Source organism: Arachis ipaensis, chromosome B1 (assembly GCF_059453495.1).
Source record: "Arachis ipaensis isolate K30076 ecotype BB chromosome B1, ASM5945349v1, whole genome shotgun sequence".
NCBI classification, from domain to species: Eukaryota; Viridiplantae; Streptophyta; class Magnoliopsida; order Fabales; family Fabaceae; genus Arachis; species Arachis ipaensis.
The window spans coordinates 109627088-109643292 of NC_142436.1; the positions used below are offsets into that span (position 1 = coordinate 109627088).

At 42.1% G+C, this 16205-nt stretch overlaps 1 non-coding gene across 1 annotated transcript; it reads right to left on the reverse strand.

Moving 5' to 3' along the window:
- Positions 1-1029: 1029 nt before the first annotated feature.
- LOC148577878 (small nucleolar RNA R71) lies at positions 1030-1137 on the reverse strand. The gene has a single exon (XR_015903863.1). It is a non-coding gene; the product is annotated as a small nucleolar RNA R71 (small nucleolar RNA).
- Between the last annotated feature and the right edge of the window lie 15068 nt (positions 1138-16205).

The following is a 16205-nucleotide window of genomic DNA, read 5'->3' on the forward strand; positions in this document are numbered from 1 at the left end:
TAACTTCCTAATTTCTTATCTTTTCAAAATTGGTTTTCAAAATTTGTTTCAACTAACTAACTAACTTTTTGCTTGTTTCTTAACTTTTTCAAAACTACCTAACTAACTCTCTCTCTCTAATTTTCGAAAATATCTCCCCCTTTTTCAAAAATTTCTTTTTAATTAACTAATTATTTTTATTTTTATTTTTATTTCAAAAAAATTTTCGAAAAATACTAACAAATTTTCAAAAACCAATTTTCAAAAATCACTAACTCCTTTTCAAAATAATTTTCGAAAATTATACCTCCCCCATCCTATTCTATTTATTCATTCATATCCTAACATCTCATCTCACATCTCTTCCATCGGTACAGTTGTGTTTCTTCCTTTACATCACATTCTTTGTCTCCCACTCTTTTCTTCCACTCACAAAGGGATCCCTATACTGTGGTATAAAGGATCTCTATTATTATTATTATTATTATTATTTTTCTGTGCCTTCTTCTTTGTCATATGAGCAGGAGCAAGGATAAGAACACTCTTGTGGAAGCAGATCCAGAACCTGAAAGGACTCTGAAGAGAAAATTAAGAGAAGTTAAAATACAACAATCCAGAGATAACCTTTCAGAAATTTTTGAACAGGCAGAGGAGATGGCAGCCAAAAATAATAATAATGTAAGGAAGATGCTTGGTGACTTTACTACACCTAATTCCAATTTACATGGAAGAAGCATCTCCATTCCTGCCATTGGAGCAAACAATTTTGAGCTGAAACCTCAATTAGTTTCTCTAATGCAGCAGAACTGCAAGTTTCATGGACTTCCATCTGAAGATACTTTTCAGTTCTTAACTGAATTCTTGCAGATATGTGATACTGTTAAGACTAATGGAGTAGATCCTGAAGTCTACAGGCTCATGCTTTTCCCGTTTGCTGTAAGAGACAGAGCTAGATTATGGTTAGATTCTCAACCCAAAGACAGCCTGAACTCTTGGGATAAGCTGGTCACGGCTTTCTTAGCCAAGTACTTTCCTCCTCAAAAGCTGAGCAAGCTTAGAGCTGATGTTCAAACCTTCAGACAGAAAGAAGGTGAATCCCTCTATGAAGCTTGAGAAAGATACAAACAGTTGACCAAAAAGTGTCCTTCTGACATGCTTTCAGAATGGACCATCCTGGATATATTCTATGATGGTTTATCTGAGCTATCAAAGATGTCACTGGACACTTCTGCAGGTGGATCCATTCACCTAAAGAAAACGCCTGCAGAAGCTCAAGAACTCATTGATATGGTTGCTAATAACCAGTTCATGTACACTTCTGAAAGGAATCCTGTGAATAATGGGACGCCTATGAAGAAGGGAGTTCTTGAGGTTGATACTCTGAATGCCATATTGGCTCAGAATAAAATATTGACTCAGCAAGTCAATATGATTTCTCAGAGTCTGCATGGAATGCAAGCTGCATCCAACAGTACTCAAGAGGCATCTTCTGAAGAAGAAGCCTATGATCCTGAGAACCCTGCAATAGCAGAGGTGAACTACTTAGGTGAACCTTATGGAAACACCTATAACTCAACATGGAGAAATCATCCAAATTTCTCATGGAAGGATCAAAAGCCCCAACAAGGCTTTAATAATGGTGGAAGAAACAAGTTTAGCAATAGCAAACCTTTTCCATCATCAACTCAGCAACAGACAGAGAACTCTGAACAAAATGCTTCTAATTTAGCAAATCTAGTCTCTGATCTATCTAAGGCCACTGTAAGTTTCATGAATGAAACAAGGTCTTCCATTAGAAATCTGGAAGCACAAGTGGGCCAGCTGAGTAAAAGGATCACTGAAATCCCTCCTAGTACTCTCCCAAGCAATACAGAAGAGAACCCAAAAGGAGAGTGCAAGGCCATTGACATAAGCGCCATGGCCGAACCTCTGAGGAGAGGAGAGGACGTGAATCCCAAGGAGGAAGACCTCCTGGGACGTCCAGTGATCAATAAGGAGCTTCCCTCTGAGGAACCAAAGGACTCTGAGGCTCATCTAGAGACCATAGAGATTCCATTGAACCTCCTTATGCCCTTCATGAGCTCTGATGAGTATTCCTCTTCTGAAGAGAATGAGGATGTCATTGAAGAGCAAACTGCCAAGTTTCTTGGTGCTATCATGAAGCTGAATGCCAAATTATTTGGCATTGATGCTTGGGAAGTTGAACCTCCCTTGTTCATCAATGAACTAAGTGATCTGGATCAACTGACATTGCCTCAGAAGAGACAGGATCCTGGAAAGTTCATAATACCCTGTACCATAGGCACCATGATCTTTAAGGCTCTGTGTGACCTTGGTTCAGGAATAAACCTCATGCCCCTCTCTGTAATAGAGAAACTGGGAATTTATGGGGTGCAAGCTGCTAAAATCTCACTAGAGATGGCAGACAGCTCAAGAAGACAGGCTTATGGACAAGTAGAGGACGTTTTAGTAAAGGTTGAGGGCCTTTACATCCCTGCTGATTTCATAGTCCTGGATACTGGAAAGGAAGAGGATGAATCCATCATCCTAGGAAGACCTTTCCTGGCCACAGCAAGAGCTGTGATTGATGTTGACAGAGGTGAAATAGTCATTCAATGGAATGAGAACTCCCTTGTATTCAAAACTCAAGGATCTCCCTCTGCAACCATGGAGAGGAAGCTTGAAAAGCTTCTCTCAAAGCAGAGTCAACCAGAGCCCCCACAGTCAAACTCTAAGTTTGGTGTTGGGAGGCCACAACCAAACTCTAAGTTTGGTGTTGAACTCCCATATCCAAACTCTAAGTTTAGTGTTGGAGAGTCTCAACAAAGCTCTGCACATCTGTGAGGCTCCATGAGAGCCCACTGTCAAGCTATTGACATTAAAGAAGCGCTTGTTGGGAGGCAACCCAATGTTTATCTAATTCTTATTTTTATTGTTTTTCATGTTTTCTTAGGTTCATGATCATGTGGAGTCACAAAATAAACAAAAAAAATTCAAAAACGGAATCAAAAACAGCAGAAGAAAAATCACACCCTAGAGGAGCATCTGTCTGGCGTTCAAACGCCAGAACAGAGCATAGTTCTGGCGCTGAACGCCCAGAATGGGAGCATCCTGGCGCTGAACGCCCAGAACAAGCATGGTTCTGGCGTTCAACGCCAGAAATGACAGCAAATGGGTGTTGAACGCCCAAAATGGGCACCAACCTGGCGCTGAACGCCCAGAGTTGTGTGCAAGGGCATTTTGCATGCCTAAATTGGTGCAGGGATGTAAATGCCTTGACACCTCAAGATCTGTGGACCTCACAGGATCACCTCAGGATCTGTGGACCCCACAGGATCCCCACCTACCTCCACTCACTCTCTTCTCTCTTCTCAATCATCCTCTATTCCCAATAAACACTCTTCCCTATTAACTCTTTACCACTCACATCCAAACACCCACTTTCCTTCAAAATTCAACATCTCTTTCCCACCCAATCCCACCCATATGGCCGAATACACATCTCCCTCCATCTCCTCCATATCTTCTTCTTCTTCTTCTATTCTTTCTTCTTTTGCTCGAGGGCGAGCAACATTCTAAGTTTGGTGTGGTAAAAAGCATAGCTTTTTTGTTTTTTCCATAACCATTGATGGCACCTAAGGCCAGAGAAGCCTCTAGAAAGAGGAAAGGGAAGACAAAAGCTTCCATCAAGGGTCTATAGCTCAGTGGTAGAACATTTGACTGCAAATCAAGAGATCCCTGAGATACCTCAGGGGATACATTTTCTTCTACACAATTATTGGAAGCAACTAAGGGTGGAACATCAAGAGCACTCCATCATCCTTCATGAAATCAGAGAAGATCTAAAAGCAATGAAGGAGGACTAGCAAAGACAAGGAAGAGACATAGAAGAGCTCAAGGACATCACTAAGGTGGACTCATTCCTTGTTCTTACTTTCTCTGTTTTTCGTTTTCTATGTTATGTGCTTATCTATGTTTGTGTCTTCATTACATGATCATTAGTAGTTAGTAACTTTGTCTTAAAGTTATAAATGTCCTATGAATCCATCACCTCTCTTAAATGAAAAATGTTTTAATTCAAAAGAACAAGAAGTACATGAGTTTCGAATTTATCCTTGAACTTAGTTTAATTATATTGATGTGGTGACAATGCTTCTTGTTTTCTGAATGTATGCTTGAACAGTGCATATGTCTTTTGAAGTTGTTGTTTAAGAATGTTAAATATGTTGGCTCTTGAAAGAATGATGACTAGGAGACATGTTATTTGATAATCTGAAAAATCATAAAAATGATTCTTGAAGCAAGAAAAAGCAGCAAAGAACAAAGCTTGCAGAAAAAAAAAATAGGCGAAAGAAAAAAAAATAGAAAGAAAAAGAAAAAGCAAGCAGAAAAAGCCAAAAGCTCTTAAAACCAAGAGGCAAGAGCAAAAAGCCAATAACCCTTAAAACCAAAAGGCAAGGGCAAATAAAAAGGATCCCAAGGCTTTGAGCATCAGTGGATAGGAGGGCCTAAAGGAATAAAATCCTGGTCTAAGTGGCTAAACCAAGCTGTCCCTAACCATGTGCTTGTGGCGTGTAGGTGTCAAGTGAAAACTTGAGACTGAGCGGTTAAAGTCAAGGTCCAAAGCAAAAACAAAGAGTGTGCTTAAGAACCCTGGACACCTCTAATTGGGGACTTTAGCAAAGCTGAGTCACAATCTGAAAAGGTTCACCCAATTATGTGTCTGTGGCATTTATGTATCCGGTGGTAATACTAGAAAACAAAGTGCTTAGGGCCACAGCCAAGACTCATAAAGAAGCTGTGTTCAAGAATCATCATACTGAACTAGGAGAGTCAATAACACTATTCGAAATCTGAAGATCCTATAGATGCCAATCATTCTAAACTTCAATGGATAAAGTGAGATGCCAAAACTATTCAAGAGGCAAAAAGCTATAAGTCCCGCTCATATGATTGAAGCTCTGTTTCATTGATAGTTTGGAATTTATAGTATATTCTCTTCTTTTTATCCTATTTTGATTTTCAGTTGCTTGGGGACAAGCAACAATTTAAGTTTGGTGTTGTGATGAGCGGATAATTTATACGCTTTTTGACATTGTTTTTAGTATGTTTTTAGTAGGATCTAGTTACTTTTAGGGATGTTTTCATTAGTTTTTATGTTAAATTCACATTTCTGGACTTTACTATGAGTTTGTGTGTTTTTCTGTGATTTCAGGTATTTTCTGGCTGAAATTGAGGGACTTGAGCAGAAATCAGATTCAGAGGTTGAAAAAGGACTGCTGATGCTGTTGGATTCTGACCTCCCTGCACTCAAAGTGGATTTTCTGGAGCTACAGAACTCGAAATGGCGCGCTTCCAATTGCGTTGGAAAGTAGACATCCAGGGCTTTCCAGCACTATATAATAGTCCATACCTTGGCCAAGAATAGACGACGTAAACTGGCGTTCAACGCCAGCCTTCTGCCCAAATCTGGCGTCCAGCGCCAGAAAAGGATCCAAAACCAGAGTTGAACGCCCAAACTGGCACAGAAACTGGCGTTCAACTCCACAAATGGCCTCTGCACGTGCAACACTTAAGCTCAGCCCAAACACACACCAAGTGGGCCCCGGAAGTGGATTTATACATCAAATACTTACTCATGTAAACCCTAGTAGCTAGTTTATTATAAATAGGACCCCTTACTATTGTATTAGGCATCTTTGGTCTCAGTTTTAATCCATTGTTCATCTTAGGAGACTATTGATCACGTTTTAGGGGGCTGGCCATCTCGGCCATGCCTGGACCTTCACTTATGTATTTTCATACGGTAGAGTTTCTACACTCCATAGATTAAGGTGTGGAGCTCTGCTGTTCCTCAAAGATTAATGCAAAGTACTACTGTTTTCTATTCAAATCTTCTTATTTCTCTTCTAAGATATCCATTTGCACCCAAGAACATGATGAAGGTGATGATTATGTTTGACGCTCATCATCCTTCTCCCTTATGAACGCGTGTCTGACAAACACTTCTGTTCTACATGAATTAAGCTAGAATGAGTATCTCTTAGATCTCCTAACCAGAATCTTCGTGGCGTAAGCTAGAATGATGGCGGCATTCAAGAGAATCCGGAAGGTCTAAACCTTGTCTGTGGTATTCCGAGTAGGATTCAATGATTGAATGACTGTGACGAGCTCCTAACTCGCGATTGCAGGGCGTTAGTGACAGACGCAAAAGGATAGTAAATCCTATTCCGGCATGATCGAGAATCGACAGATGAATAGCCGTGCCGTGACAGGGTGCGTGAGCATATTATTCACTGAGAGGATAAGATGAAGCCATTGACAAGGGTGATGCCTCCAGACGATTAGCCGTGCCGTGACAGGGCATTGGATCATTTTCCCGAGAGATGACCGAAAGTAGCCATTGACAGTGGTGATGTATCACATACAGCCAGCCATGGAAAGGAGTAAGACTGATTGGATGAAGATAGCAGGAAAGCAGAGGTTCAGAGGAACGAAAAGCATCTCCATTCCCTCATCTGAAATTCTTACCAATGAATCACATAAGTATCTCTATCCCTATTCTATTATTAAATTTCGAAAACTCCATTATCACTTTAATATCTGCCTGACTGAGATTTACAAGGTGACCATAGCTTGCTTCATACCAACAATCTCCGTGGGATTCGACCCTTACTCACATAAGGTATTACTTGGACGACCCAGTGCACTTGCTGGTTAGTTGAACGGAGTTGTGTCCACACATAGAGCCACAATGAGGATTCAATACAATTATATATTGTTAATCTCACACAAGTACAAAGAACATGGAACACAATTTCGTCCACCAACAGCAGAGCTCCTCACCCCCAACAATGGAGTTCAGAGACTCATGCCGTCAAAGAGTACAAAGTTCATATCTAAAATGTCATGAGGTGCAAAATAGACCTCTAAAAGTTGTTTAAATACTAAACTAGTAACCTAGGTTTACAGAAAATGAATAAACTATGATAGATGGTGCAGAAATCTACTTCTGGGGCCCACTTGGTGTGTGCTGGGGCTGAGACTTAAGCTTCTCACGTGCCTAGGCTGTTTCTGGAGTTAAACGCCAGGTTGTAACCTGTTTCTGGTGTTCAACTCCCATTTGTAACCTGTTTCTGGCGTTTGACGCCAGACTACAACGTAGAACTGGCGTTGAACGCCAGTTTACGTCATCTATCCTTGAGAAAAGTATGGACTATTATATATTGCTGGAAAGCCCTGGATGTCTACTTTCCAATGCAATTAAGAGCGCGCCAATTGGACTCCTGTAGCTCCAGAAAATCTATTCCGAGTGCAGGGAGGTCAGAATCCAACAGCATCAGCAGTCCTTTTTTAGCCTGAATCAGATTTTTGCTCAGCTCCCTCAATTTTAGCCAGAAAATACCTGAAATTACAAAAAAACACACAAACTCATAGTAAAGTCCAGAATTGTGATTTTTATTTAAAAACTAATAGAAATATAATAAAAACTAACTAAATTATACTGAAAACATACTAAAAACAATGCCAAAAAGCGTATAAATTATCCGCTCATCAAATCTCAATACCATTACTAAAATGTGTGCCGACCAACAACACAAAGGAAGTGCTAGAAGAAGTACACGGCGGCATTTGCGGCAATCATCTCGGAGCACGAGCTCTCTCCAAAAAAGTACTCCGAGCGGGATTTTATTGGCCAACTCTACAGAAAAAAGCTACAGAATTTGTAAAGACATGTCCACCATGTCAGAAACATGCCAACTTTCACATCGCCCCGCCAGAAGAGCTCATCAGCGTAATTTCGCCTTGACCGTTTGCAAAATGGGGACTTGATCTTCTCGGACCCTTCCCCCAAGGATCAGGACAAGTTAAATTCTTCATAGTAGGGGTAGACTATTTCACAATGTGGATCGAGGCAGAGCCCCTAGCCAACGCCACTGCTCAAAGAAGCTGGAAATTCCTATATAGAAACATTGTCACAAGGTTCAGGGTTCTACACTCCATCACCACAGACAATGGCACTCAATTCACAAATGCAGGCTTCAGAAAATTAGTAGCCAACTTGAACATAAAGCACCAATACACCTCCATAGAACATCCGCAAGCCAATGGACAGGCTGAAGCTGCCAAGAAAGTCATATTGGCCGGGTTAAAACGGAAATTACAAGACGCAAAGGGAGCTTGGGCAAAAGAGCTTCCACAAGTTCTATGGGCATATCGAACGATGCCACACTCCACCACAAAGGAATCCCCCTTCCGGTTAGCATACGGAATAGAGGCGATGATTCCAGTAGAGATTGAGGAAGGATCGCCTAGAGTGGTTCATTACAATGAGGGAGCAAACTCCCAATTTCAGAGGGAAGAGCTCGACCTACTACGTGAAATCCAAGAAATAGCTCGGATCAGGGAAGAAGCACTAAAACGTCGAATGGCTTCCAGATATAATCAAAGGGTAGTGCCGAGAAGTTTCACAGAGAATGATCTCATCCTAATCCGAAATGATATTGGAACAACTCGACCAGGAGAAGGAAAGTTGGCAGCAAACTGGAAAGGACCCTACCGAGTTGTAGAAGTACTTGGGAAGGGCTAATACAGACTATCCGAACTCGATGGACGAGAGCTTCCCAGATCATGGCACGCCTACAACCTAAGAAGGTACTACAGCTAGAAAAAGTAAAAGATCTCACTATTGGATGTACTCTTTTTCCTGAAAGGGTTTTTTAATGAGGCACCAAGTTGAGACTCAGACACTATCCGACTTAAAAGGGATGAAAAATTCCCACATGTATATATTTGCACTTTCCTTTGAATAAAATATATATTTTAGATATTCTACAAATTTCCAAGACGCATTAATCTGAAGCATTCATCGTCCGATTATAAAGCAACAGATCGGCATAAAGTGAAAAATAATTTCACTGCACGATCACGATAAAGACAATCGTCCGATAAAGGTGAAAACGCGATTCACCTAAAAGACGATCTAAAGATAGCAACCACCTTCTACAAATCGGCAAAGATGAACACATAATAATGTAAGAAGTTATCGAAAGTGATCCGAAAAAGAACCTGACGAGGTCTTATAGATTGCTAAATAATAACTTAAAGACTGGCCGACGTTAAGAAGTCGGACCAAGTCAACCCAAGTTATAAGTACACCCTGGAAAGAGGTCTGGCCAACCCTATTAAAGAGGATTACTTTAATTTAGAAGAGCCCGACATGACAAAGTCAGCCCAAAATGAAAAGTTATAAAAGTAGTCCCTGAAAGAGACCTGACAAAGGTCCAAAAAAGAGGACTACAAAAATAACTTAGAAAGAGGACGACGCAAAGAAGTCGACCTCCTACAAACAAGTTATAAAAGTAATCCCTGAAAGAGATCTGACAAAGATCCAAGAAAGAGGATTACAAAAATAACTTAAAAGAGATCGACATAATGAAGTCGGTCCCCTACAACAAACAAGTTATAAAAGTAATCCCTGAAAGAGATCTGACAAAGATCCAAGAAAGAAGATTACAAAAATAACTTAGAAGAGATCGACATAATGAAGTCGGTCCCCTACAACAAATAAGTTATAAAAGTAATCCCTGAAAGAGATCCGACAAAGATCCAAGAAAGAGGATTACAAAAATAACTTAGAAGAGATCGACATAACGAAGTCGGTTTCCTACAACAAACAAGTTATAAAAGTAATCTCTGAAAGAGACCTGACCAAGGTCCAAAATAGAGGATTACTAAAAATAACCGAGAAAAGATCGACATGACGATGTCGGTCAACTACTTGGAAAAGGACAAAGAAGTCGGTCATGGATTGCTAATTGGATCCACGCATCTACGACCTCCAAGTACAAAGCAGTTCAAAAAGGCTGAGCAACAAGGCTTCAATATTCTCGAAACATATAAAAGCTAAGACAGGTGAAAGCAAGCATGACATAAAATAACAAAGCTTTAGGGTCAGACCCAAAAGCTTAGAAGATACTCGTTGTGTTTTTCAAAATAATGGGTTGCTAAACAAGCAATCAGAAAGAGTGTCAGCAAAATAAACCAACCACGAAATAAAGAGTTTTAAAGCCCACAAGCCGGGCCAACTACACAAATATCCAAAATAAATCAGTAAAGATTAGAAGACTTTTCAGCAGCATCAGTCTGAGGAGAAGGAGGGCGAGCCTGGAGAGGAACAACATTCACAGTACCATCGTCCCGGTTTAAGATCTAGCAGTCAGGATCAGAAGCGGGACGGCCGACCTCGGCAGGAGGAACAGCAGGAGCTGACACCTTGGCAGAAGACACAGGGAGGGGATCGACATCATCATCATCCTCGTTATCAGGGACAATCTTACCATCCCTGACAACATTATCCAAGCTGAAGAGAGTAAGGTCGGCCTCGGGAGCAATAATCCGAACTTGCTTTTTCAGGTTCTCATAAGCAGCAGTTACGCTGCCAACAAGATGACCCTGGAGCTCGAAGTAATCAGCTCGGGCGTTCTCCAACTCCGCCTTCAGACGCATTCCCTCCCGATAGGATGTAACATAGCTGTCTTTATGCCTTAGTGCCGTGTCCTCAGCCAGCCTTACAGAAGCCGCCAGAGAAAGTGAACTTGCCTTTTCGTTCTCTAGATCCTTCTCCAACTTGGCTACCTTTACTTCAAGCTCCTCCTTCAGGCCCTTCATCCGATCAAACTCCTGTTTAGCCTCCTCCATAAAGGCTTTGGTGGCGTGGAGAGGAAGATTTTGAGCGGTCCGGTATAGGGCAGCCCCCATATACGCCATTCTAACACTACTTCGAGTTATAAAGTCCAGATGGCGAAGGAGCGACCCATCGTCCATAGGAAGGGCATCGTAGGGACCGATTTGTTGATCCACAAATTCAATTGCATTAAATTCAGGAGCATCAAGGTTGAAAGGCTCAGCTGTTTTTTGTTTCTTGTTGGGAGGAGCACCAAAACTAGAGGCAGAAGTCGGTGGAGGGTCAGCCAGACGAACCCGAGGAGTAGGGATCACCTTCCTCGGTCCAGGAGAACTTGGCACAGGTGGCTTTACTTGCACTTGGGAAGACCCCTCCCCGGCCGCCTTGGCCGAGATGTTCTGAGCAGCAGTCGCCTTCTTTGCCTTTTTGAAGGCCTTCATGGATTCATTGTTTTCTGACATCTCTGCAAACACAAAATCAGCCACAATAAAGGGTTACAATCACAAGATGAGGAAGCCAAACTAAGAAATAAGTATAGAAACAAGTCAGGCAAATACCCAAAACAGCCCGGACCAGGGATGGGTCATTCAAAAACCTTTTTGTATCAAGATGGGGTGGTGCTCCCCATAAATCCTCAAGAACAACAACAAAGGCACGCTCAACATCGTCAAGCATATCCCAGGAATAGCGAGACACTCTCACCTCCTTCTGCCACTCTAGAGGGAAAGAAGGCTCATCATTTTCATCAAGAAAAAAAGGGGCGGGCCCCCTCGACAGCACGAACTTTAAAGAAGTAATTCTTGAAATCCTTAAAGGACTCATCACACATAGCAAACACTTTATTGCCCTGGGCAGACCTGAAAGAAACCCAGGAAGCTTTCTTTTTCAAAGAGCCACCAGGCTTGGCGGAAACAAACAGGTAAAGGAAGAGAGCCTGAGAAGGTGTTACACCTAACTCTTGGCAAAGTAGCAGAAAAATTTTGATAAAACCCTAGGAATTCGGGTGAAGCTGGGACGGGGCAATATTACACGACCACAACAGGTCGGTCTTAAAAGAAGTAAAAGGAAAAATAATGTCCAGTTGACTGAAGAAATATTCGTAGGCATAGAAGAAGGGACGCTCCCCCTCGATGGAAGTCAGAAAACAAACCCTCTCATCAGAATCAGGAGCAACAAGCTCATAATCCCTCTCCCAGGCACTGTTACCACAAATCCTAGGATGCTTCCTCAGCTCTATGCAAAATTCATCATCCACAATAGAAACACACATCAAGACAAGGGAGTCCAGCCAATCAGACATCCCCTCGAGAACTCTGGAAGACATCTCTACAATGTTATTACGAGAAGACATGAGGCCAACTAATCCTACAATAAGAAAAGAAGATTGGATTATTAAAAAGCATCTCAGGCAAAGGGCGAAACAACTCGACCAATATGATACAGAAGAACAAACAGAAAAGGAAAACCCCAAGACTCAAACCAAAGTCCTGGGGCATCCTTTGGAGGCAGTAACAAAGCAAGGTTTCTGGAAAAATCTACAGCTTACGTCTCAGCTCCCCCCAAACAAGAAAAGAAGATTTTCAAAAAGCAAGCATAAAAGTTTAAAAAGTCATCAAAGCCACTATCTTTTTACAGTCTATCAGCAAAAAAGCTTCGACAACATCAAACACGCCAAACGGAAACCATCAAAGGCGCAACCTTTTTCAGAATCAGACAAAAAAGCAATCTTCAAACATAGCAAGGAAAAGATGCAGATTTTCTGGGTATTGGTATCAGATAGAAATAACAAGAACATGCAAAAAGCCCTAAAAAGCATCAAGCAACAGGAAAGGCAAAAAGGATCATGCAGAAGATGAAGAAACTCCTAAAACACACATTTCAACAACAATTAGGCACGACAAAAATAGAAAGATCCAAACTCTCTTTAAAAGCAAAATTAAAACCTCATCACAAAGCCAAAACAACGAAAAGAAAAAGAAAATACGAATGGAACTAACCTGGAAAGGGAAGAAGCTTCAGGGGAAAAAAGGAGACGTGAAAATTAAAGCTGCCCAGAAAAATCGCCTAGCGACGCCGCAATGCAAGAAAAGCATAAATGTGGATGAAAGACAGAGAGCGAGAGAACAAAGGAAGAAATTGCGAAAAGAGCGAAGAAGAGAAACCGTTTCTGGGTTTTCGAAAATCAAAATAAAGAGCCAAAGGAAAACGGGGCAATTAATACTAATTAATGAAAGTATTAAACCCTCACACGTTCCCAAAGCGCTGATATAAAAGTGCGTACTTTTAGAGAAAAATGTTCTACATTCAAAAGTCGCTACAAAGGAATCGACGAAATGCTTGAGTTCGGCTTCATTAGGGAAGGACCGAAGTCAAGGACTCGCCCCCAAAACAAAAGAAGACCGAGCTCAAGCAGGGGCACTGTTCATACCCTGGGTCGAGCTGTCCGACCCGAGATGTTTGATGATAAAGCGACCGACCTATTTAGGTCAGGCTATCCGACCTTTTCTCAAAGGGGTCGGCCAAATCAACAGGAAAGCCCAGTAAAGGGCCCAAATAGAGGAACATGACCCACATCCAAAGGAGGCAATCCAAGCCTATAGAGATAAAGGTGGTTCCCTTAAAGATAAGCTGACTTCACTCAAGATAAGATAAGATAAGATAACTAACTTATCTTATCAGAATGGTCAGCCCACACTACTATAAATACACTGGAGCACCCAAGTATAACTCATACTCTGATTCTACATAAAACCTGTTCAATACCCATGCTAACTTAAGCATCGGAGTCTCTTGCAGGTACCCCCCACCCTCCTGTGACGAAGGATCAGTAGTGCAGCCAGTCCAACAAATCAGACACGACAGCTCCGGCCGCCACCCACCAGCCGGACACGTCATCTCCGACCAGTACAGAAGATCTCGTCCGAGATCGACCTACAGTTTCAGGTAACCTCGGAACACCGGGTAATAAACAGCAAGCAGAATAGTTCATATAAATTAAAATAAAGCTGTAATTACATATACGGAATATGAACATGAAAAAGCAGTGTAAAAAGTAACATGAAACAGTGAAGAACAGCATATGAATAGTATTAACATTATAGCAACATCAGAATTGCAAAATTGATAAAACAAGAAGCACGAACAGCGCAATTATCAGGCCTAAATCCACTAACCATATCCTAGCTACCTAACCACCTAGAATCCACTACAACATACATCTCTAACTAGCCTAATTTTAAACATAAATTGAAAAATATGCAACTAACTACGAATGAAAGAAAATCGGCGTTCGATGGAACCTGGTGGTTAGAGGAACAAGTATGGAACTAAGAGAGGTGGTGGGAGTGGGGTGGTGTTGGCGGTGGTGTGGCGGTGACGTAGGACGGCACGACGGTGATCCTTGGTGGAGGCATGGATGGTTTGGTGTTGCTGGCTTTGGGTTGGGGTAGAGGGAAGGGAAGGGGGGTTCTAGGGTTGTGGGGCAGAGGGTGGTTGTGATGGTGGGAGGTGGTGCTGGGGGCGGGCGGTGGTGGTTTGCGGTGGGGCGGGGGGCAATGGCGAAAGAAAAGAAGAGAGGGATAAGGAGGGGGGGTGGGCGGCGCGGTTGGTCTGGGTGGTTGGCGTTGGGGCGGCGGTCAGTGGCGGTTGGCGGTGGTGATGGGTGCAGAGGAAGGAGGGAGAGAGAGCAGAGGGGGTAGGGGAAGGAGAATGGGGATGCGGGGGGAATAGGGTTTTGCGTCACTGGGGTTAGTGAATTTGAATCCATGCGAACGCATGGGGCACGCGATCGCGTGGCTAGGGTGGAATGGGGTTGACACGATCGCATGGAATAGATAAAAAGATGAATGACACGGTCGCGTGAGGCAGGCGACCGCGTCGCTGGAAATTGTGCTAAACGCACAATTCCAGCGTCGTTTTGGCGCAACTCTCTGTCTCCATTGGGGTGTTTGTGCAATCCACGCGACGCGGACACGTCGCTCATGCCTTTGCGTGGGATGGGTATTTTGCAAATGACGCCTTCGCGTGATGGACGCGAACGCGTGAGCCATGTTGTGCTAAATGCACACCAGCCACACGATTCCATCCCAGAATTCTGGGCGTTGGATTTTTACACCGATTTCCAGATCACGTGTTCGCGTGATTGACGCGGACGCGTGAGAGGTGGTTTCCGCAACTGATGCGAACGTGTTAGCAGTGCGGTCGCGTCGCACGCCTTCCTTCTTTTTTTTATCTGCAGGTATGCAATTATGCAGTATGCAATGCTAATGCAAATGCTATGAATAACATCCAGGTTCAATAATATAACATAAAATCAAACAGTACGAAACAAAAATTCAAAAAGAAACGACCATACCATGGTGGGTTGTCTCCCACCTAGCACTTTTAGTTAAAGTCCTTAAGTTGGACATTGGATGAGCTTTATGTTATTGCGGCTTATGCTTAGATTCATCCAGAAATCTCCACCAATGTTTGGAATGCCAACAGCCTCCGGGGTCCCAAACTAGGCATGTGAAGCTTTTGAGCAGCTTCAAACAGGTTCTCAGGCTCCCGGGGTGACGAATGTCAGAATAGAATCCAGGATCCTAAACTTTGCTTTTAAATCCGCCTTTGTCTTGATCTAAATTCTTCCATCCGGGCGGTTTAGAAGTTGTATTCTCACCAAGATGACCAAACATCTTCCGAGACCCATTCAATTAAACTTGATACCAATCTTTTACCCGTTTTTCAGTCTTTTCAGTAACCGATTTTTACTATAATTCATAATAAATTAGCAGACACCAAAACCCCATATTTTCTACATGATTTCAACACAAATTGAACCTCAATTAAAGCTTAGGGTTTCGTTTTTCCAGCTGCCCCAAGAACATGAACTTTAAAGCTTGAATTTCATCAAATTTCATTAAAATTTCACCAAATTTTCACCAAGAATCAATCATATATGCAGCCAACTTTTAGCACAGCCAAATCATACAACATTCACAAAACTCAAACACAAATAATCAAGATTAATTTCGTCACACCCTACCTGGTTTTGCTGCTCCTAATTCAGTTAGACTTTCAGGTGGTCCTTTAACACTTTTTCCTCCTAAATCACATCAAGAACAACTTTAAATCCAAATACCCTCAACTAACCAAATCTCCCTCAGCACGTTAGGAGGTGATTTCTAACCTTAGACTTGCTGGAAAGTCACGTTTCTTGGCCCTCAAGTCAAGTTAAGCATGATTCCTAAGGAAGAACATCAAGAAAACACATGTTTAAGCATGTTTCCTTGAAAACCGAATTGAAAGGGGAAAGGAACATCCATCTCACCTTATTTCCAGCCTTGATAAGTTACATGGTTATGTAGAGAAAGAAGAAAGGATCATTTTGGTAAAATCGGAGTTTTGATTTGAGTTTTAGTTCGGAAGAAATCAAGCTTTGAAGATTAAGTGTTCATGAAAGTTTCTCTCTTTTCTCTCTTGTTATTTTCGGCCAAAGGGAGTAAATGACTAGCCTTGGAGTATCTTGGGGGTGTAAGGTGAGTTGTGATTGGTTGGC